The sequence below is a fragment of the Bos grunniens genome, chromosome 8 (genome assembly GCF_055505025.1).
Source record: "Bos grunniens cultivar Pamir isolate PY7600 chromosome 8, Bosgru_T2T1.0, whole genome shotgun sequence".
NCBI lineage: Eukaryota > Metazoa > Chordata > Mammalia > Artiodactyla > Bovidae > Bos > Bos grunniens.
The window spans coordinates 110,895,814-110,917,804 of record NC_141172.1 but is presented as its reverse complement, the minus strand read 5'-3'; the positions used below and the strand labels follow the sequence as shown (position 1 = coordinate 110,917,804).

General features: G+C 49.3%; 1 long non-coding RNA gene across 1 annotated transcript; it reads right to left on the bottom strand.

The window, feature by feature from the left end:
- Nucleotides 1-1,842: 1,842 nt before the first annotated feature.
- LOC147367923 (uncharacterized) lies at nt 1,843-20,379 on the bottom strand. The gene is made up of 2 exons (XR_015169349.1): nt 20,243-20,379; nt 1,843-4,458 (listed from the first exon to the last, which is right to left on the bottom strand). It is a non-coding gene; the product is annotated as an uncharacterized LOC147367923 (long non-coding RNA).
- Nucleotides 20,380-21,991: the final 1,612 nt, after the last annotated feature.

Below are 21,991 nucleotides of genomic sequence, written 5' to 3'. Positions count from 1 at the left end.
GGCTTACGAAGAGAATCAAAACTAATATTTCCTTTCTGGTTTAATGCAATCTACTTTATCCATTTTTAAAGAGAGATTATTTTGTAGAATGGCATGTAAATCCCCCAAATACACAAAGTCACCTTCCTGTGGATTCTAGACAAATAACCTGAGAATAATCCTGACAAGACTGTGTTTGCAGAACCGGAAAGCGCTGCTAAACACACAAATAAAGGACTCACGCTGCGTAGCCCTCGACTTCCCTCTGCGGTCGTGGATGTGAATTTATGGCTTTCCTCCCCAGGTCAAAGGTACATGAATCCATCAGTGGAGCCTGTAATTAGTGTGAGTGGTCAATTCCCAGGGCTTCACTGCTCTCTCGTGACATTTTGAAGCACTAAGCTGGCCATTACGAGCCAGTGCGCTCCGCAGTGAGTGAAGGCTGGAATTAGCAATGAAACGCTTCAGTCCCCATTTTACATACAATTTGGCCCAAGAAGAACAGGACAGACTTTCTGTGGCAGGGCAGTCACTGCAGGTGAGAGCGTCTGGACTCTGGGGAGTACGCAGCCTGCATGCCTCTTTCAAGAAACCTGGTGCATCTCTTTTCCCCAAAAAGAGAAATGAAGAACACACTGTTCCTGTGACAAGGCATTTCACCACAAAAATAGTTCAGGAACAATTTTCTTATTTCCAAAGTTATAAAGAAGAAAAACCACTATGATTTGTATCCATCTATTAAGAAATTCAGATTTTGTACGGAGGATGCAACCTAGGTTTTCATGAGACAAGCATGTGTTCAAAATAAGCATTACGTCATGAACACACACACACACACACACACACACACATATTCTTTTAGTTGTGCAGGCAGATTCTTTACCATCTGAGCCACCAGGGAAGCCCAGTGATAAAGCTTTTATTTTTCAAGAGTTGAACATTTAGCCACACAAATTAGGCCTGAATGCTTAGCTTAAAAAAAGACTTAATATTAAATTCAAAATATTTTCTGATCCAACCCTAAATGCCATCAGTGTCTTAAGCCAGCAACTGAATCAATGTCCAGAGGTGAAGTACAATTTTTGTATATAAAATACGAGATTTAGCAAAGAATTATTTTATTCATTTATTCACTCATCCATCATATGTCCTTGAACATCATGAAGAGCTATGTTCAGTGCTGAGAATACAAGTTTGACTCGAGAAGAATTCTGTGATCAGAATTTAGAGATGGTTTGGTCCAAGGTATAAATTGGAAAGACCACTCTGCCAACAGGATGATGGATGAGCTGGAAGTCAGGGGCAAGGATTCCAATTGAAAGGCAGTATCAATAACCCGTGAAATCAACAACGAAGCTCTTAATTGAAGGAAAGTCAGTGGATTTAGAGAGAAAAGAGCAGGCCCAAGAGATGGTGAGAATCTGGAATTAACAAGACTCGGGGTTGGATTTTGGAAGCAAAGGAAGATAATATTCTGCACTCGGGATGATGCTGGTGTTGAGGACAGCCTGGCGTCTGAGTGGCCGCGTCTTTCAAGGAGGAAGGAGAAAGGCATGTGGGTTTGAGAGAAGTGATGGGTTCACATCGGGATATGCTGACTTGTAAATGCCTCAGAGCCAGGTGAAGCAGTGAAGATCTTCCGTCTAATGCAGTAAGCAACTTCATCTTATACTGGAGAAAACCAAAAATCACAGAGGTGGAATCACTTGCCTAAGGCACAAAAATAAGCATGAAATAGTGAAGACCCACACTTCAGAATTAGGGACCCGGATTCTACCTGTTCTTCCTCCCTAGAACAGAGTGTCCAGACAGAGCCCTCCAGCTGCGTCCCAGGCACGGACACGGCTTCTAAAACCACACGCGTTCTGTTTGTTTTTTCTCTTTTTTATTCTTTAAACTACAAGAATGTGAGAGCACATTTACAGGAGACTTAGAAAATATAAAATGAAGTTACATATAATTCCACTACATATTACAATTACTTTTAATAGATAAATCAAGATTTTTAGTTGAAATTTCAATGTCAAACTCTCAAAAATTAATAGAATGAACATACAGAGAAGTAGAAGGATATAGTAAATCTGAAAAGCACTGTGAATCGTTTCAACATAAATAAGACTTATACAGTTTTCACACAACAGTAGGATACAAATTCTATTTAAGTTCGCATAGACTATAAACTAGGAGATGCTGGAAAATATCCAAGGACGTAAGACCAGGTGCAAAAAATGTCATGGTCTAAAGGTATTGAGAAGGAGAAGGGCATGGCAACCCACTGCAGTGTTCCTGCCTGGAGAATTCCAAGGACAAATGAGCCTGGTGGGCTACAGTCCATGGGGTCGCAAGGAGTCAGACGAATGAGTGACTATCACTCACCCACTCACTCACTCAGAGGTATTGAAATCATACAGAGTCTATTCTCTTATCACTGTAAAACCACACGGCGTTTTTAAGGGACCCAACATTTTTTAAAATATCCTACAGAAAGAAGATGCTCCTTGTGTCTTGAGAAATTAGAGCCCCTGGCAGTGTCCTTTCCTTCCGGGGCCGATAGGCTGGAGCCGAGCCACCGGCATGGACCGCCAGCACCTCCTCCAGGGAACTGCACCTGCCTGGCCCCCGCCACCCCACGCCAGCTTCTGCATTTCTTGTCATCTTGCTAACTTATGTGTTTCTCGTGTAGATGTTATTTACAGCAGAAAATTATTGTTCTGAGAAACTATGTGCTGGAAATGTTCAAAAATAATGGAATTTTCTGGGACTTCCTGGTGGTCCAGTGGTTAAGACTCTGTGCTTCCAATTCAGAGGGTCTGGGTCAGGGAACTAAAATCCCACATGCCACACAGCATGGCCAAAAAAAATGTTTTTTAATAGAGTGATTTTAGTGGACTTTTATAGATTATTTACATCTATTTCTTAATAGGAAATTTCAGTAAAATGCTATAATGTGAGTGGTGGTTAACCAATCAGGGTTAAAAATAACCCAGTAGTGATGTAACCAGAGGCCCAATCCACATGAGATGGTTAATTTATATTTTATTTTTTGCCAACCTGACCAGGCCGCAGAGAGCCCAGATGTCTGGTTTAACATGATTTTGAGGTGTCCTGTGAGGATGCGTGTGGAAAACACTAGTGTTTGATTCTGAAGACTGAGCGGAGCTCCGCCCTCCGCAGTGTGGAGGTGATGCGCCGCCTGCCGAGGACGGAGCCGGGGAAGGCTGGGTTCTCTGTCTGGGTTCTCGAGCTGGGCCCCGGGTCCTGCCCTGCCCTGCAGTAGGATGCACTCCTTCAGCGGTCCCGGGTCTGCAGCCCACGGACAGCTCCTTAACAAATATCTTATCATAGACTTTAGCGCTTTTGTTAAGATATAAGTAAGATTCTGTTTGTGACCTTTGATGATTCCAGTAAAAATGGTGCTTTCATCACTAGTCAGTTATCCCCAAAGTCAGCATTTGCTTATGTCGTTTCTCCCCCAGTAGCTAGAAAGTCTTCAAAATTTCAGTGGATGTATTAATACTTAGTATGGGCAACCTCAGTTCAGTTCAGTCGTTCAGTTGTGTCCAACTCTTTGCAACCCCTTGGACTGCAGCACGCCAGGCTTCCCTGTCCATCACCAACTCCCAGAGTTTACTCAAACTCATGTCCATTGAGTCGGTGAGGCCATCCAACCACCTCATCCTCTGTCGTCTCCTTCTCCTCCTGCCTCCAATCCCTCCCAGCGTCAGAGTCTTTTCCAATGAGTCAACTCTTCCCATGAGGTGGCCAAAGTACTGGAGTTTCAGCTTTAGCATCAGTCCTTTCAAAGAACACCCAGGACTGATCCCCTTTAGGATGGACTGGTTGGATCTCCTTGCAGTCCAAGGGACTCTCAAGAGTCTTATCCAACACCGCAGTTCAAAAGCATCAGTTCTTCAGTGCTCAGCTTTCTTTATAGTGCAAGTCTCACATCCATACATGACCACTGGAAAAACCATAGCTTTGACTAGACAGACCTTTGTTGGCAAAATAATGTCTCTGCTTTTTAATATGCTCTCTAGGTTGGTCGTAACTTTTCTTCCAAGGAGCAAGCATCTTTTAATTTCATGGCTGCAGTCACAATCTGCCGTGACTTTTGGAGCCCCCCAAAATAAAGTTTGTCACTGTTTCCACTGTTTCCCCATCTATTTGCCACGAACCAGTTTTCTGAATATTGAGTTTTAAGCCAACTTTCTTACTCTCCTCTTTCACTTTCATCAAGAGGCTCTTTAGTTCTTCACTTTCTGCCATCAGGGTGGTGTCATCTGCACATCTGAGCTTATTGATATTTCTCCTGGCAATCTTCACTCCAGCTTGTGCTTCAACCAGCCCAGGGTTTCTCATGATGTACTCTGCACAGAAGTTAAATAAGCAGGTGACAATACACGGCCTTGACACACTTCTCTCCCGATTTGGAACCAGTCTATTGTTCCATGTCCAGTTCTAACTGCATTCCAGGGCAACCTGCAGTCCAGGAAATGAGCAAAATGGAAAAATTAACGATCTTACAAAATTATCTGAGGAAATCATGTGTAACAAATAGGAAAGAACTTCAAAGGAAATATATATATATATATATGTATATGTACCTATAAATATATATTATAATAAGCAGAAGAGACAGAGAACGCAATGGCACCCCACTCCAGTACTCTTGCCTGGAAAATCCCATGGGCAGAGGAGCCTGGTGGGCTGCAGTCCATGGGGTCGCTAGGAGTCGGGCACGACTGAGCGACTTCACTTTCACTTTTCACTTTCATGCATTGGAGAAGGAAATGGCAACCCACTCCAGTGTTCTTGCCTGGAGAATCCCAGGGATGGGGGAGCCTGGTGGGCTGCCGTCTATGGGATCGCACAGAGTCAGACACGACTGAAGTGACTTAGCAGCAAGCAGAAGAGACAGCTCATTGGAAAAGACCCTGATGCTGGGAAAGACTGAAGGCAAAAAGAGAAGGGGCACAGAGAATGAGATGGTTGGATGGCATCACAGACTCAGTGGACATGAATTTGAGCAAAATCCTGCAGACAGTGAAGGACAGGGGAGCCTGGCATGCTGCAGTCCTCGGAGTTGAAAAGTGTCAGACACAGCTTAGCAACAGAACAACATGTTCATAAATCAAATGTGAGATGAAGCTTATTAGCTCGTAAGCGTATCTTGCCCCTGCAACACAATCATAAGGAGTAAATTCTTTCAAATTAAAAGCAAATACAAACAAAAAACAATTGCCCTGAAAATGAAGACGAAATTCCTTTTTCACAGTTTTTAGAAAGCCCATAAAAGGCTATTTATTTACATTGTTGATCTTATTACATCTATTAATATAATATTAAACCACTGTGGAAATTTTGCAAATGTTAGAAACCTTAACAATGTTAAAACAATAACATCATAAATACAACAATCAGAGGGGAGAGGAGGGAATTTGGCAAGACTTGTAAAAGTGCTAGCTCTCTCCTCTCTCACAGCCACAAGTTGATAATATCTAAAATTAAAACACAGAGTTAAAAATATGATAATTCCATGCTCCTATTGAATGTTTCAAAATATTTTTCTTAGCCCTAGAATAATATTTTAGGGTATTAAGCAGTGTTTTTGGCTCTCATTTCTGTTCTCATTTCTGTTACTTGATTGTTTTTATAATGTGTATTATTATTTATATAAAAATAGTAAAGTCACTAAAAATTTTTAAACAGGAAATTAACACTTCTGAATTAATCTGGGTTCTCCAGAAAAATAGAACCAATAGGAAATGTAAATATATCAAGAGACTGTAAGGAACTGTCTGAGTGATCACGGAGAGTGAGGAGTCTGGGTTCTGCTGCTGACCCAGGAGGCCCGGTGGAACACGCAGTGCAGACCAAAGGCCTGAGAACCAGGAAAGCCAGAGGCGTAAGCTCTGTTCTAAGCCTAAACCCAGAGGAAGGAAAGGACCTCTGTGCAGTTGGCGTAGCCCGGCAGGGAGGACAAAGTCTTCCTCCTCCTCCGTTCGTTCTTTCCCGGCTCTCGGTGGCCTGGACCAGGCCCCACCTTGGCAAGGGCCATTGGCTCTGTTCTGTCCCCTGCTCTGAGTCGGTCTCTTCCATAAACCCCCCACAGGCACACCCAGACGCTGCTTGACTCACGGTCTCCGCACCCCGTGGCCCGGTCGGGTTGACTCAAGGCTAATCATCATACGTCAAAAGCATCCCTCTCAGATCTGCATTGTAGCAAGTTACAAGAAGACCCAGTCCAGACCCCGAGAGGACCATGACGAGGAATCTCCAAGCTCTGCGGGAGGTGCCAAGCTTCTCACCTGCCTTCAGAGCTAGACTCACTCCCATCGTCTTCCCCATCAGCGGGGTCTTTTCCTCGTATGAACTGGAACTCTGCTTTCTAAGGACCGGGGCTATGTCTTTATCCTTAGTTGAGTTTCGGAGCTTAGAGGAGGCGCCAATCTCCATACTGAGATGGGATTGTCCGAGCGTCATCTCTCATCTTTATCTCAGCCCAGCCGGTCAGTCCCTGGAGCCACACTCACCTTGACCTGGAGAAACATGGATACTGACCCAGTACGGCCCCTCCTAACTGCTCGAGAGAAGCCGCATTCTCTGTCGGCTGGCTCTCCGGCCTCCAGCCTTCCTGCTGTATGGCGGGGATGAGCTTGTCTGTAGACTGGTTCATGTCACACAAACCAGTCCTACCGAAGCCCTACAATGGCCCCCACCACCACCCGCCATAACTAAACCAAGTTCCGAAGCCGCGGCATCCCAGGCTCCGTGCAACGTGACCTCCCACCTCTGCAGCCTGCTCCCCACCACGCCCTTTCTCAGGCCCACCTTCAGCACGGGGACCCCACGGCTGTCACCCAAACACAGCCTGCAGGCTCTTTCAGCCGTGACTTTGCTGGAAGCTCTGCCCCTTGGCTCTTCCCTTACAGAAATTCTTTCCATGCACCAGAGGCTGACCCAGTGGTCCCTCCTCTTGGAATCTCTGCCTGCCAGTCAGAACGGGCCCCCTTCCAACACTACCAAAGCTCTCACCCAGATGTCCTCAGGCCTTGGGGACAATGCTGTCTCTACCTGCGCGTCTCCATGACCCATGACGTATTTGTCTGGGCAGCTCCCCAGCATTGCTGTGGTTCAGACCAGGTCACCACAGAGCTCTGATCTGCTGAATTCAGTTCTCGCAGGAAGACTCTCATCTAGTGTATCGCATCTACATGGCATCTCTAGATATCTGGGTTGTAGCCTTAATCCTGTCCTTGTTAAAGACTTCTTTTTTTGATGGGGACTATATTTAGTCTTCACTGAATTTGCTACAATATTGCTTCTGTTTTTATGTTTTTGTTGCTGTTTATCAAACCCACACACAATGGAAGGCCAAGTCTTAACCCCTGGATCACCAGGGAAGTCCCTCCTATCCTTTTAATCAGGAGATTTTAGACATAGCATTTACCAGTTTATCTGTAAGGTAAATATAAATAAGGACATCCTGTCAATGCATTTCATAAGGATGAGGGAAAAATCGATTGGATTCAGCGTTAATAGCCTTCAAATCCTCAGAACCCCTGAATAAAGCAGCATCTCCAGAAACAGGAGTCTGTGCAATTCCTTCTCATTCCAACAAAAGGACACACCCCCTGGTCCGGGTGGGGCGAGGATGGGAAAAGACCCCAGGCACACAGCTTCTTTGCGAGCATCCGACAAAGCCCCGAGCCCTCTGCGGAGGCCCAGCCCGCCACCTCCTGCTCCCGTCACTCTGCAGGGAGGGCGCCAGGCCCTAATTGCAGCGGCATCAATCAAAGGGATTGCGAATCGCAGCGCAGCCTTGCCGGCTGGAGTTAATTAGAACGCTGACATTTCCCAGACTGTCAGCTAAATGGGTGCTTAGGAGGGTGTGCGCACGCATCCAGTCGGTAAATACAGGCTGTCAGGCGCCTCGACAGATACACCGGCCTTTCTGGTTCTTTTCACCAAAAACCCCTGCCGGTGACTCCCCACCTCCTCTGTGACACCCTGAGAGGAGCTCAGCGTTCATCCGAAATGGGGTCAACTCATTTGTATCCTATGGAACCGTGCTTGGGGACAGTCATCATCTTTACAGTCCAAAGAAAAAGGACACCATGCTTAAGCCAGGCTCGACACAGGGCTGGTGGGGAGGGGGTAAGGACGCAGTTTGGTCCTCCCAGACAGACCTGGAGCTGGAGCGGTGGGCCCTCCCCGCCCGCCTGGGAGGTGCTGGGCTGGGGGTGTGGGGACCTGAGACCAGGCTCAGATGCCCCGGACCCTCGCGGTTCTCAGCAAGATTCACCAGCTTCCCTGGAATGAGTGCTTCTCCATGGGTTCCAGGCCCTTGGGGCAACTCCCAGAGACTTAAGTTGGTTTGGATCATTTTCAGCACATGATCATTGCTTTGCAGGGAGGGAGTCTGCCAAGCTCCTTACTTGGCCTCCTAACCAGGCCCTTTCCTAAGAAGCGCACTGAACTTCATTAGTATTTGGAACAACAGTTCAGGAAGAAAAAGAGACAGGTGTCACCAAGCGTATGTGTCCGGCATTGGCCACACCTGACTATGGACTCAGTTCAGTCGCTCAGTCATGTCCGACTCTGTGACCCCATGAACTGCAGCACGCCAGGCCTCCCTGTCCATCACCAACTCCCAGAGCCTACTCAAACTCACGTCCATCGAGTCATCCAACCATCTCATCCTCTGTCGTCCCTTCTCCTCCTTTGGACTAGTGGAGAGTGGAGAGCAGACAGGAGGAGGAAACAGCCAACTCGGGCGGTGGTGGGGGAGGGGTCTGTCCGTCCCTCCAGGGCTGGATCGTCAGGCAGGACGAAGGTGGGCATCCAAATGCCCGTGTCCTAGCGTCCTGGTTGTGCTGAGAAACCGTCTCATCTGTCTCGTTCCTTCTCAACTGCCCCATCCTCAGCTCTGTCTCCACGCAGAGCCCCTGGCTGAGCTCTGCGGACCAAGCACTCAACACAGAGGCTGAACCGCAGCACCACCCTGAGCGGGCAGGCTGCTCTCATCCCAAAGGTGCGCGTGCTCCCCGGAGGCAAGGTGGGGCCGCATTGACCTGTCCCGAAGGCTATTAGCCCCAAGGCCCGGCCCTGAAGGACAGCCTTCCAGAGCTCACCGCTGGGACAACAGCCACTGACATCAGAGGGTGCCTGGGCATTAGGGCAGACTAAACGTACAGCCAGACTGGAATATCCTGCCCGTCAGAATATCTCCAAGAGCCAAGACCGGGCGGCTGAACAAGAAGTCCCGTAAGGGTGACAGCAGTCTGAGCCGGCCCACCACCCACACCCAGGCTAGTGTGCTCAGAGTTCACTGGGACGATCTTGACCCCCACTGCAGCCTCCTCCCCTAAACCAGATGGGTCACAACGTCCCTCCCACCTGACTCCAAAGGCACCCCTTTCACAGAAACCAAAGGAGGTGGACCTTATTCTCCCCACCTACCTTATGTGGGAGAATAAGAAAGTGGCTCCACGGGCATCTCCCCTGCCCAGGCGGTCCTGGGGGTGGGGGGCAGGGCAGAGCAGGACAGGGCACCCCCCCCCTCAGAGTGCCGGCCGCCCATGGGGCTCACAGGGGCTGCAGGCCATCCAGGCGACTGCAGGGAGATGCTCACAGGGTGAGGACAAGCCGCATAAGGGGAGGGTTTACTGGTCTTGTCTATCTTTTATCTCTGCCTGTATTATGGTCCTAGGACTGGTAATGAAAATAAAACCAATTTATTTAACTTTAAAAGACAAAGCGCCTGAGCCCTGCCTGCTGCCTGGTGGCCACCCACGCATCCAGTCTGACCAGCAGCCCACCACTATGGCCCAGCTCGCTCTGCAGCTGCACTCGCTCCGCTTCGTCCTCCAGAAACCCAGCGTTTGACATCCAAGCCTGGCATGACTCCCGAGTGCCCTTCATACCCCGTCACCAGCCACCCAGAGGAGAACTGCCTGGACCATCAGCCTTCGTCCATCATGGGGCTCACCTCGACCCCAGAGAAATCATTTGGCTTCTAATACAGATTTTATTTCCGTGGGAGTGAGCTGGCTTCCCCTTGCCTGGATCTGCGGGCCAGTGGTAATGCATTTGTATCTGATTAAGGATGAAACTGACTTTTATGTTGGGGGTACAAGCTTAAGGCCCCCAGCCCCACGCCGGGGGGTGTCCTCTCCTCAACGCTCTCTCCCAGGAAGCGGGTCTTCAACAGCCTCTCTGCAGGAAGATGGCTCTTGGGCTTCTGTTAAATGCAAAGGGCTGAGAATATAAATTTTATCTTCCCCCTCCTGTGACCTCACCTCCAAAAAGCTAAAGGAATAAAGAGGTATAAATCCTCAGAGGGAAATGGGAAGGGGAATGTTAGCAGACAAGCAATTTCAGCTGACGTTTGACAGGCAGGCAGCGTGAGGAAGGGCAGCGGGGGAGAAGACACGCAAGGAAGTGTCTGCAGAGACCCCGGCCAGGGCCCAGCCCCGCCTGCAGGGGGACACAGCAGAGAGAGACAGACAAACGCACAGCCCACCAGATGTTAAGAAAAGTCTCTAACACAAAAGACAGAAGAAAACCTCAAAAAGATCTTAGTGTAGGCAGTGTTATAATTCAACATTTCATAAGGAAACAAGGCAATGAACACTTGAGAATAGCAATAAATTTTAGAAATCAAAAAACGATAGCAAAATTTGAAGCTTTAGTAAATGATTGAAAGATAAAATGGAAGTCTCTCAGGAAGTAAGACAAAATGATGCAATTGTGTGAGCATGTACTAGAGATGTAAGCAGTGTGTTGAAGAGATCTAATACAGAACCAAGAGGTATCTCAAAAAGGTGCTGAGACACCAAGCGGAAGCTATCCTGGAAAAATTAATTCAAGAAAATTTCACATATTGAAAAAGTATAAATCCTGAGATAGAATGCTCCAGCTGAGTGTCCAGCACAAGGACTGGAAAGTCTGTAGTGAACTTACTTCGTTGATAATTATCAGAACATCAGAATTAAAGAATAAAAACCTTAGGAATTTCAGAGAAAACAGGAGACCCTATTTCTCATCTCATTTTTATCACATCCAAAAGAGTAAGAATCAGAATGAGGTTAACAATTCTGGGTTAAAAACTCAAAAAGATTCCATACTTGTTAAAGGCAAGCTCTCAATTAAAAATCCTAAAGAAATTCTCTACCTACCCAAGCTACCAACCCAAGGTGCACACTAGTCAGAGTATCTGGAGATGAGAAGAAGGGAGAAGGTTGACCTTCAAAGGACCATTTTTCCGGGGGCTGCTCGAGGATATGCTCCAAGACAAGGGAGTAAACCGAGGAAGCACTCAGGGAGACAGAGCCAGTCCCGAAGGGCAGGGACAGAAGTCCTGGGGCAGCAGGAAGTGGCGCCACAGACAGCAGCTCCGGGACAAGATCGGGGGACGGCCAAGGCCGGGGAAGCCGACACTGGCTCGTGTGGAGAGAAGACAGGTGTTTACTTGGGAAACTAAGCAAGGGCGACGTGATGCAACTGTTAAATCAAGGGGAAAATCTAAGACAGAATACAATCGTGGTACTCTATGTGGCTCTGCAGAGACAACGCTTATACAGTCAAATAATACAGTAAATTATAGGATAAACCATCTGGAAAAGTAAAGATATTCATTTGAAAGATTACAAGTAGAAAAATGACGCATTAAATCAAGATTTGGAGAAAAAAAAAAAACAGTATAATCGTAGTGCCAGTCTTGGTTCTACAAAGAGCAATATTTACATGGTTTAATGATATAAACACTGATTACTGATTTAACTAAAAATGTGGATCACAATAAACTGTGGAAAATTCTAAAAGAGATGGGAATACCAGACCACCTGACCTGCCTCTTGAGAAATCTGTATGCAGGTCAGGAAGCAACAGTTAGAACTGGACATGGAACAACAGACTGGTTCCAAATAGGGAAAGGAGTATGTCAAGGCTGTGTATTGTCACCCTGCTTATTTAACTTCTATGCAGAGTACATCATGAGAAACGCTGGGCTGGAAGAAGCACAAGCTGGAATCAAGATTGCCGGGAGAAATATCAAGAACCTCAGATATGCAGATGACACCACCCTTATGGCAGAAAGTGAAGAGGAACTAAAAAGCCTCTTGATGAAAGTGAAAGAGGACAGTGAAAAAGTTGGCTTAAAGCTCAACATTCAGAAAGCGAAGATCATGGCATCTGGTCCCATCACTTCATGGAAAATAGATGGTGAAACAGTGGAAACAGTGTCAGACTTTATTTTTTTGGGCTCCAAAATCACTGCAGATGGTGACTGCAGCCATGAAATTAAAAGACGCTTATTCCTTGGAAGGAAAGTTATGACCAACCTAGACAGCATATTCAAAAGCAGAGACATTACTTTGCCAACAAAGGTCCATCTAGTCAAGGCTATGGTTTTTCCAGTGGTCCTGTATGGATGTGAGAGTTGGACTGTGAAGAAAAGCTGAGCGCTGAAGAATTGATGCTTTTGAACTGTGGTGTTGGAGAAGACTCTTGAGAGTCCCTTGGACTGCAAGGAGATCCAACCAGTCCATCCTAAAGGAGATCAGTCCTGGGTGTTCTTTGGAAGGAATGATGCTAAAGCTGAAACTCCAGTACTTTGGCCACCTCATGCGAAGAGCTGACTCATTGGAAAAGACTGATGCTGGGAGGGATTGGAGGCAGGAGGAGAAGGGGACGACAGAGGATGAGATGGCTGGATGGCATCACTGACTCGATGGATGTGAGTCTGAGTGAACTCCGGGAGTTGGTGATGGACAGGGAGGCCTGGCGTGCTGCGATTCATGGGGTCGCAAAGAGTCGGACACGACTGAGCGACTGAACTGAACTTAAGTGTCATAATAATGTTGGAAGTGAGAAAGCTGGGAAGCGGAGGTAAACCCGAGCGAAGTCTTGACACTGAAGAGAAAGAGGTGAACAAACAAGGTGTAAAACTGATGAACCAACTACAGCTACACAAGCACTTGGTTCAGGAAAAGCAGGAAGGCCCCGCGCGCTGGGAGTCGTCTGCTGCAGGGAACAGAGCTGAAGGAGGTTGGAGACCGGCGTCCTTGCTCTCCTGCTGCGCTTTGCTTTTTCAGACCGTGTGCGCGTGCGTGTGCGTGCGCGCGCGTGCGCATGCGCGCGCTGTCGTCACTAAGCAGTCCATCCAAGAAGAGGCAGGGCAGGCGGGGATCCTCGCACTCTAGGGTCACGGTCGGGCCGGCCACGTGAGTTCCTTCCGCTCCTTTACGCCCTTTCAGTTTATAAAACGCTTTCCTCCGTGGAACGTTGTTTAGATTCACAACAGTCCTGCCAGGTGGCTATAACTTTCTTATCTGCAGAAGAGGAACGCGTCCAGAACAGGGGGTCACGAGTCCAGGGCCTGGAGCAGAGTCGCTTCCCGGGCTGGACCCTGAGGTCCCCAGCTACGGCACAGAGAGGGTTGAGGACACCCGCCGTTCCAAAACCCAGGTGCCAGGCGAGGGGTAAACTAGGAGCTTGGGATTGACATACACGCACTGCTGCACGTAAAACAGACAACCAGCACAGACCTCCTGTTCAGCAGAGAGCTCTGCTCGCAGCTCTGTAGTAACCCACGTAGGGAAGAACCTGAAAACGAATGGATGCGTGTGTATGTGTGACGGGATCGCTGTGCCGCACGCCTGAAACCAGCCCAGCGTGGCAAATCAGCTATAACACAAAATGTTTAGAAAGTGTGTTCTTGCAAGCTGCTAAATTTGTGATAACAGAAAATAAATATACTTTCAAATATGGATATACGTTTGGATGGGCTTCCCAGGTGACGCTAGTGGTGAACAAGCCGCCTGCCAGTGCAGGACGTGTAAGAGGGGCGGCTTCCATCCCTGGGTTGGGAAGAGCCCCTGGAGGAGGGCATGGCAACCCACTCCAGTATTCTTTCCTGGAGAACCCCGTGGACAGAGGAACCCGGTGGGCTATGGTCCATACGGTCACAGAGAGTCAGACACAACTAAAGCAGCTTAGCACAGCATAGCACACATTGGAATAAATTGATTTTATTTATTTTTTAAAAAGCAGGTGCTAAGAGAATTTCCTGCCTCATGATTGTCAAGGTTGCCATAGTGCCCACTGGGCCTTAATCCAGATTCCAGAAATAGGGCGCTTCATCCTTTTCCCTCCAGAGGTACCCACTTTCCCGAGAAAACCACCTTCAAGTCACAGCCAACAGGAGGGAGGAGGGTCCCCGGACGTCCTAGTCCACCCCAGGGAACCTTGTCCCTTGGATCAGCCGAGCCCTTTCCTGGTTCTCCAGTGAATTCCACTCCCCTTCGTAAGTTTGTGCCTCCACCTCCCTTTCTCAGGCTCCACTTGCCTCTCTGATAGTCAAAGGGTCAGCACAGCTAATACACACACTGTTCCCCAAACTGCCTGCATTTTCACCACCTCCCCCACCTATGCCAACCCAACCCTTCCGCCTCACCCTGAGTGACCAGGTCATGGGCATTTTGTGCCCAGAAAATCCGCCCTCAGCCACATGGGGCTTTGAAGGCATTATTCCCGGCGTGGCAAGAAAGCAGCCAGGGGTTAGGGATCGGCAGGGACCCAGTGTCCCCGGTGGGGAGACGGGGCCTCATAAAAGCCACAGCAAGCAATTAGTGGCAGCCAGGGTCTTCAGGAGATTTTTATGGCTCCAGTGCACTTGAGCGGCTGCACTGGAAAATTGGCCATTCTGTGGGGATTAATGAGCAATTCGCTGTCAGAGGACAAGGTGTGCTCTTGAAGAAAAGAGTGGCAAAGGAGCTCAGTTCCCCAGGGATTCAACTGAACAGTCCTTTTCTTTCTGCACATTGAGAAGGAAATGTGGGGAAATCATCACCTGCCACGAAGAGCACTCCGCTGTATTTTCCTCCAAAATACGAGAAGCCAGCCAAGGACCCAGCACAGCAGACGGCTCTCCCCTCCGAGTGATCAGGCCCGCCGGCCAGGCGGCCAGCAGGTTTGTTAGACAAACAAGCGCCAGCCACAGAGTTGACGGTTCCTTTCAACTGGCCACAGTGGGTTAAATTGAACCATTTCACAATTGTTGCTCAAATGTCTTTGAGCAGGTATTTCCTTTAAAAGCACCAAGGCTCAGGAAGGAGTATCAGAAATCTAATTAAAGGCATGACCTCTACGTCATACCAGAAAACCAAAATGAAGTTTTCACTCCATAAAACGGTTCATAGCAAAGAAAACCTGCAGTTGTGTCTATAATTAAAAATACTATTGCTTCAAACAATAAACTGTGGAACATTCTTAAAGAGATGGGAATACCAGACCACCTTACCTGTCTCCTGAGAAACCTGTATGCAGATCAAGAAGCAACAGTTAGAACCGGACACAGAACAACAGACTGGCTCCAAATCGGCAAAGGAGTATACCAAGGCTGTATGTTGTCACCCTGCCTGTTTAACTTACACACAGAGCACATCATGAGAAACGCTGGGCTGGAGGAAGCACAAGCTGGACACCCTGCCTGTGTAACTTACACACAGAGCACATCATGAGAAACGCTGGGCTGAAGGAAGCACAAGCTGAAATCAAGATTGCTGGAAGAAATATCAATAACCTGATATACAGATGACACCACCCTTATGGCAGAAAGAGAAGAGGAACTGAAGAGCCTCTTGATGAAAGTGGAAAAGGAGAATGAAAAAGCTGGCTCAAAGCTCAACATTCAAAAAATGAAGATCATGGCATCTCGTCCCATCACTTCATGCCAAATAGATGGGGAAACAGTGTCAGACTTCATTTTCTGGGGCTCCAAAATCACTGCAGCCATGAAATTAAAAAATGCTTGCTCCTTGGAAGAAAAGCTATGACAAACCTTGACAGCATATTAAAAACCAGAGACATTACTTTGCCGACAAAGGTCCATCTAGTCAAAGCTATGGTTTCTCCACTAGTCATGTATGGATGTGAAACTTGGACCATAAAGAAAGCTGAGCACCGAAGAATTGATGCTTTTGACGTGCAGTATTGGAGAAGACTCTTGAGAGTCCCTTGGACTGCAAGGAGATCCAACCAGTCCATCCTAAAGGAGATCAGTCCTGAGTGTTCACTGGAAGGACTGATGTTGAAGCTGAAACTCCAATACTTTGGCCACCTGATGTGAAGAGCTGACTAATTGGAAAAGACTCTGATGCTGGGAAAGATTGAGGGCAGGAGGAGGAGGGGACGACAGAGAATGAGATGGTTGGATGGCATCACTGGCTCAATAGATATGAGTTTGAGCAAGCTCTAGGAGTTGGTGATGGACAGGGAAGCCTGGTGTGTTGCAGTCCATGGGGTTGCAAAGAGTCGGACACAGCTGAGCGACTGAACTAAACAGATTGCTTCAAACAAATTACCTTAAAAATATCCTTCAATTTTCCAGTATCTCTCATGTCTTTCCAATATCTACATAGTTACTAAAGAAATAAAGTCAAATGAGCCCATCAATATTTTAATTTTGATTTCATTAAATAGCTGCTGCTGCTGCTAAGTCGCTTCAGTCGTGTCCGACTCTGTGCGACCCCATAGATGGCAGCCCACCAGGCTCCCCCGTCCCTGGGATTCTCAAGGCAAGAACACTGGAGTGGGTTGCCATTTCCTACTCCAATGCATGAAAGTGAAAAGTGAAAGGGAAGTCGCTCAGTCGTGTCCGACTCTCGCGACCCCATGGACTGTGGCCTACCAGGCTCCTCCATCCATGGGATTTTCTAGGCAAAAGTACTGGAGTGGGGTGCCATTGCCTTCTCCGCATTAAATAGCAACTTGGCTCAAATCCGAAGTGGGTTAGAGGTAGATGAATTCAATTTACACGACAAGAAAATTCCAAACTTTTACTCGAGGGTAATTTCTACTTGAATGGGAATCTTTCTCTTTTACATAAACAGGTATTCTAAGAGGTAGCTATGACAGTGGGGAAAATGGGAAAACAAGGATTAAGAGTGGAATCTAACCAATAGAAAACTGGGCAAGGACCTCAATAGGTGATTCAGGAAAGAAGAAACGGGATGACCCCATGTGATCCCATGACCTCACTTTCCTGGGAGAAAAGAAAGGAGAGACATACACGCTTATCAGCAGATGAACCGAGTTCTTTTAAAACCTGAATAATTCCAGTCCTGGTAAGGATGCAGGCAATGAACACAGTCAGACTTGCTGATTAGACTTTGGTCTTGGGACATCGTCCTGAAGCATCCATCACACTTAGCATGGCGGCCGCCCTGTGATCCACCATTTCGTCCAGTGAAACCCCAGCAGGACACGACGCCTGTACACAGACACAATGAGTGCGTGTACACCTGTATTTAGACACATAGATACACAGAGGTGTGTGCAATACCAGCTGTGAAGTTGCCTGAGAAAAAAATAAAACCTAAAAACCTGAGTGCTGAATGAATACTATATCTACACTCTATTCATTAATATATTTCAGGCTATCAAGTTCAAGGAACCCAAAACAACTTAAAGGTAGAAACATGTTGTCTCCCAGAATGAGAGGTGGCAGGTACTGGGGGCAGGACTGGGCAACTCAGGGTTCCATCACTGAACCCCGATGCCCTGGCAAACCTGTCTTCCTCCTCAGGTTTCCATGGCAACAAGGGGAGGTTGGAGTGATGACAGTCCCGCCCCCTTAAACAATGGCCAGAGGCCAGAACACGGGACCTGGAACTTCAGGGGTCAGAGTTATTATGCACAGTCCCCTTTGCGAGCCAGCTGAAAGCAAGCAGGTCAGAAACAGCACAGCCCCAGCGCCCCAGCGATCCGACTGCACCCCAGGCTGGAGAGGACGGACTAGTGCCCCTAAGGAGGGAACTCGCAGGCGGTGGGGATGGGGTGGGGCAGACTGCAGCTCCTGCCACCTTCATTCAGAGACTGCATGCCCTCCACCGGACCCCAAAACTCGTACAAGACAGTCTTGACCCCCAGCTTATCAGAAAGTGACCTCATGTGGAAACGGCCTTTGAGATGGAACTATTAAAATGAGGTTTCGTAGCAGTAGGGTGACCCCAATCCAGCACGACTGCTGTCCTTACTACAGGGGGAACGTGGAGACCAGCTTGGAAGTTCCTGCCGGAATCTCTGGGCAGGCACGGGGTTGGCACCAGGGCATGGGGTGGAAAGGGAAAGAGAATGCTGGATTCGGGTGTCATGGACCCAGGCACGGCAGCTCCCCTTCCTTCCTCCCACATCTCGCTGTCTCCTAGAGGCTGGAGGCGAGGGGTCGAGGGTTCTAGACCAAGTCGGCCTCACATCTGTCGTGAGGAGGAGCCCCGGGGTGGGAAGAAGGGAATCCGAATTCTCACACAGACTTGCCGCTGACGCCGTCTGGCCCAGCCAGGACCTCCCCTCGGGGGCTTGGCTGCCTCACGCCTAAAGTGACGCCGGTTCCAATGCTGCCTTGGACGCACTCAGCTCGTTTTCCAGTCTTTCGTTCCAAATGCCCATGTCACAGGTTAGCGTGATTTTAAATAAACTCCATATCCTAAAAGGGAGGGATGTGGACACAGAGACAGACATACACGGGGAGACGCCCTGTGACGTCAGGAGTGAGGCTGCCCAGGCCGAGGGGCGCCCAGGAGCTGGGGGAAAGGCCTGGACCGGGAGCCTGAGACACCGGGTCTGGACTTCCGGCTCCAGAACCGGGGGGAGCACGCTTCTGTCGTTGAAGGCACGAAGTTTGTGGCTCCTCCTTAGGGCAGCTCTCGAGAAAAACACAGAAGCTGAGACCAATACCCCCATTCAGGCTGGGGACGCCCCCGGGGTCCAACCGCTGACTGCTCCTGTGCTGGGTGTTTAACGAATGACAGCCGTTCACCTTCGTTCTACTTTGCCTTTCCTCTCTCAGTTCATACTGAAAGGAAAGCGAGTCACAGATGGGGGCAAATGCCGCGGCGCTCTTTAAGATAAAGCAGAGCCCCACGGTGAGTCCTGCACCCGGCCGTGGTCTGACCAGGGCAGACTTCACAAGTGGGACCCGGGGTGCGCACGTCCCAGCCTCAGTGCCCCGTTTTCTGTTGTTACAGGGAGCATAGCAACCATCATCCTAAACGCTTTGCAAGTCTTAACTCATTCGTTTTTCCCCAATAAATCCACAGAGTGTGAGTTGTTATTATCATCTATAAAACGGCACAGTTTACAGAGAAAGAAACTCAGGGAGATTAAGTAACTTTCAATTTCATAAAACGACAAAGAGGTGTAGCCAGGGTTAGAACTGAGTTTCTCTCTCCCCAGCTTCCCTGGGGGCTCAGGTGGTAAGAATCCGCCTGCAATGCAGGAGACCCAGGTTCGAGCCCTGGGTCAGGAAAATCCCCTGGAGAAGGGAATGGCCACCCCACACCAGTAGTCTTGCCTGGAGAATCCCATGGACAGAGGAGCCTGGCGGGCTACAGTCCGAGGGGTTACAAAGAATCAGATAGGACCCAGCAACTAACAACACTTCTTACTCCCCCGCGCTGGGGCCGCCAGCACAGCCCTGTAACCCTCACTCTCGCCAGGCCACCTGTCAGCCCTGCATACATGGAATGAGACACTCTCCTGAAACACTGACCTTCACTTTCCTCCTGAATCTGCAAATTGAGGGCGACAGCCACACGTTCCAAATACAGAAGATTAGAATCAATCGACATATTTATTCCACTACAATTTAATATAACACGTTGGAAATAAAGTACTGAGCGTGGAAAACAAATTTACAGTTTACCAAAGGGGAAAGAGGAGGGGATGGGATAAATTATATGAGTTTGGGATTAAAAGATACGTGCTGCTGCTGCTAAGTCACTTCAGTCGTGCCCGACTCTGTGCGATCCCATAGATGGAAGCCAACCAGGCTCCCCCATCCCTGGGATTCTCCAGGCTAATATATATAAAATAAGGACCTACTCTATAGCACAAGGAGCTATAGTCAGTATTTTGTAATCGCCTATAAGGGAAAAGAATCTGAAATATATATATATCAAATGAAATGTGCTGTGTCCCTGAAACTAACACATTGTACCTCAACTGTACTTCCATTAAAAAATAATAATAAAATGGGACATCCCTAGTGGCCCAGTGGTTAAGAATCCACTCTGAAACGCGGGGACAAGGGTTCGATCGCTGACTGGGGGACTAAGATCCCGCGTGCCTCGGGGCAACTAGCCCACACACCACGGCAAGAGAGTCCGTGCGCTGCAACAGAAGATCCCGCAGGACAGCGAAGGCCGGAGGCAGCCAAATAAATAAAACATGTAAATAAAATAACGATAGAGTGAAGTACCTAGCGAACTTCCAAGTCAGCCGCACACGGTGTGGAGGAGAAGGCAGAAACTCCGCGGGGCGCAGCGTCTCGGGACAGGGCCTTGCGCCCGCGCGGGACCGGCTCCCGCCGCCGCCGGCGTCCTCCCGCCGCCGCCGGCGTCCTCCCGCCGCCGCCGGCGTCCTCCCGCCGCCGCCGGCGTCCTCCCGCCGCCGCCGGCGTCCTCCCGCCGCCGCCGGCGTCCTCCCGCCGGCAGCTCTCCGAGGGGCCTGCTTCCTCCGCTCTCAGAGCTGCGCGGGCCTCCACGGCCTCCCGGGCCGGCCGCCTCCACGTTTTCCTCGTGTGCACCCCGGGGTTTGTCCGTCACTCCTTCCAAGACGGTACAGCAGGGGGTGAAACTGCCTACTCACACGTGGTCTCGGTATATTAGTCTTTTTCTTCCCTTTTCCCGGCAGATTTTAACAGTGGAAATGGCGGTGGAGCTAACCGCTTCTCCAGCTGTGATCGCCGGCCGGCGGGATTCGGTGGCCCCGCGGGTGCCCACAGCTCCTGGGGGTCCCGGGTGCTCGTGGCGGGTGGGGAGTGCAGAGACGGCAAAAGCGCTTCACCCGCTGCCGCCCTGCTTAGCAGCCCGCGCCAGAATCAGAGACGCGGATTGCTCGATTTTAAACTGCTTTTCACTTCTACAAATGAATGAAGGGGAAAGCAGTGAGATTCCTTTTAAGCAGCAGCGAGGACCCACACTCTGTGCCCCGGCCTTACTCTGACATCAGATAAAGGGAAACAGGCCGGGGAGAGGGGGGCCCTTCCTGGGGCTCGCAAACCACCCCTGCACCCCCACCCACCTCCCCAGCAAGGAACTGGTGGCTGCTTTCCCAAATGTGTCAGCAACCGCAATTAATAACACCACACATCACAAGGGCGTTATCAGTGTTAGAATTTGTCCTGCAATGTGTCATTTTTAATTCCATCTGAGGATTCCCACTTAGTGAACAATCCTCCAGAGCCTCAGTAAAGTCGGGGAGCAGAGAAGCCCCGAGGAAGTAGTTCTCTGTTTTTTCCTCAAAATCAGAGATAGCCAGAGTGCTCCATGTATCTGTTCACCAAGCGCAGAGGGCTCGGATTCCAGCCCTTAAAAGAAGAAGGTGAAAAAAAAAAAAAAGAAGAAGGTGAGTGTCACACGCCCAGCCCAGCAAAAAGCACTTTCCACCTCGGAGATCAGGGCGTTTCGAGGGCGCGCGGCAGTCATTAAGCCTGTTTTCAAACGAGGGGTCCTGTCTGAGAACCTGTCTCAGGAGCTGGAAGACAAAGATGGGCGTTGACTCGGGAAGGGCATCTCTGGGGGAGGGCTGGACGGGGTGGTGTCCATTGAGGAGCTCACACTGCAGAAGCCGGGGTGCTCGGTTAGATGGAGCCTGAGAACCCTCAGCGGGACACGAGGCCACCGGGCAGGGGACACCAGCCCTCTCCCCCGACGTCACCGTGAGAGCGGCCCGGGACAGATCCCAAAGCCGAGGGGACCTGCCAAACCCGGACACACGTCCCTCCCGGGTGAGCGGGGGCAGGAGAGGAAGCGCTGCCGGAAAGCCCCCCATCTGGCCTGCAGCCCTGGCCTCCAGGTGGCCCTGCCTTCCTAGAGAGCACCGCGATTCTTGATGGAAGGTGCAGAATCGTTTTGACAATTTAATGCAACACGTGCCGACTGGTCACCGCTCCCCCTTCGGTGGACAATGATCACTGCTCCCATCTCATCCGAGGGAGACCAGAGGC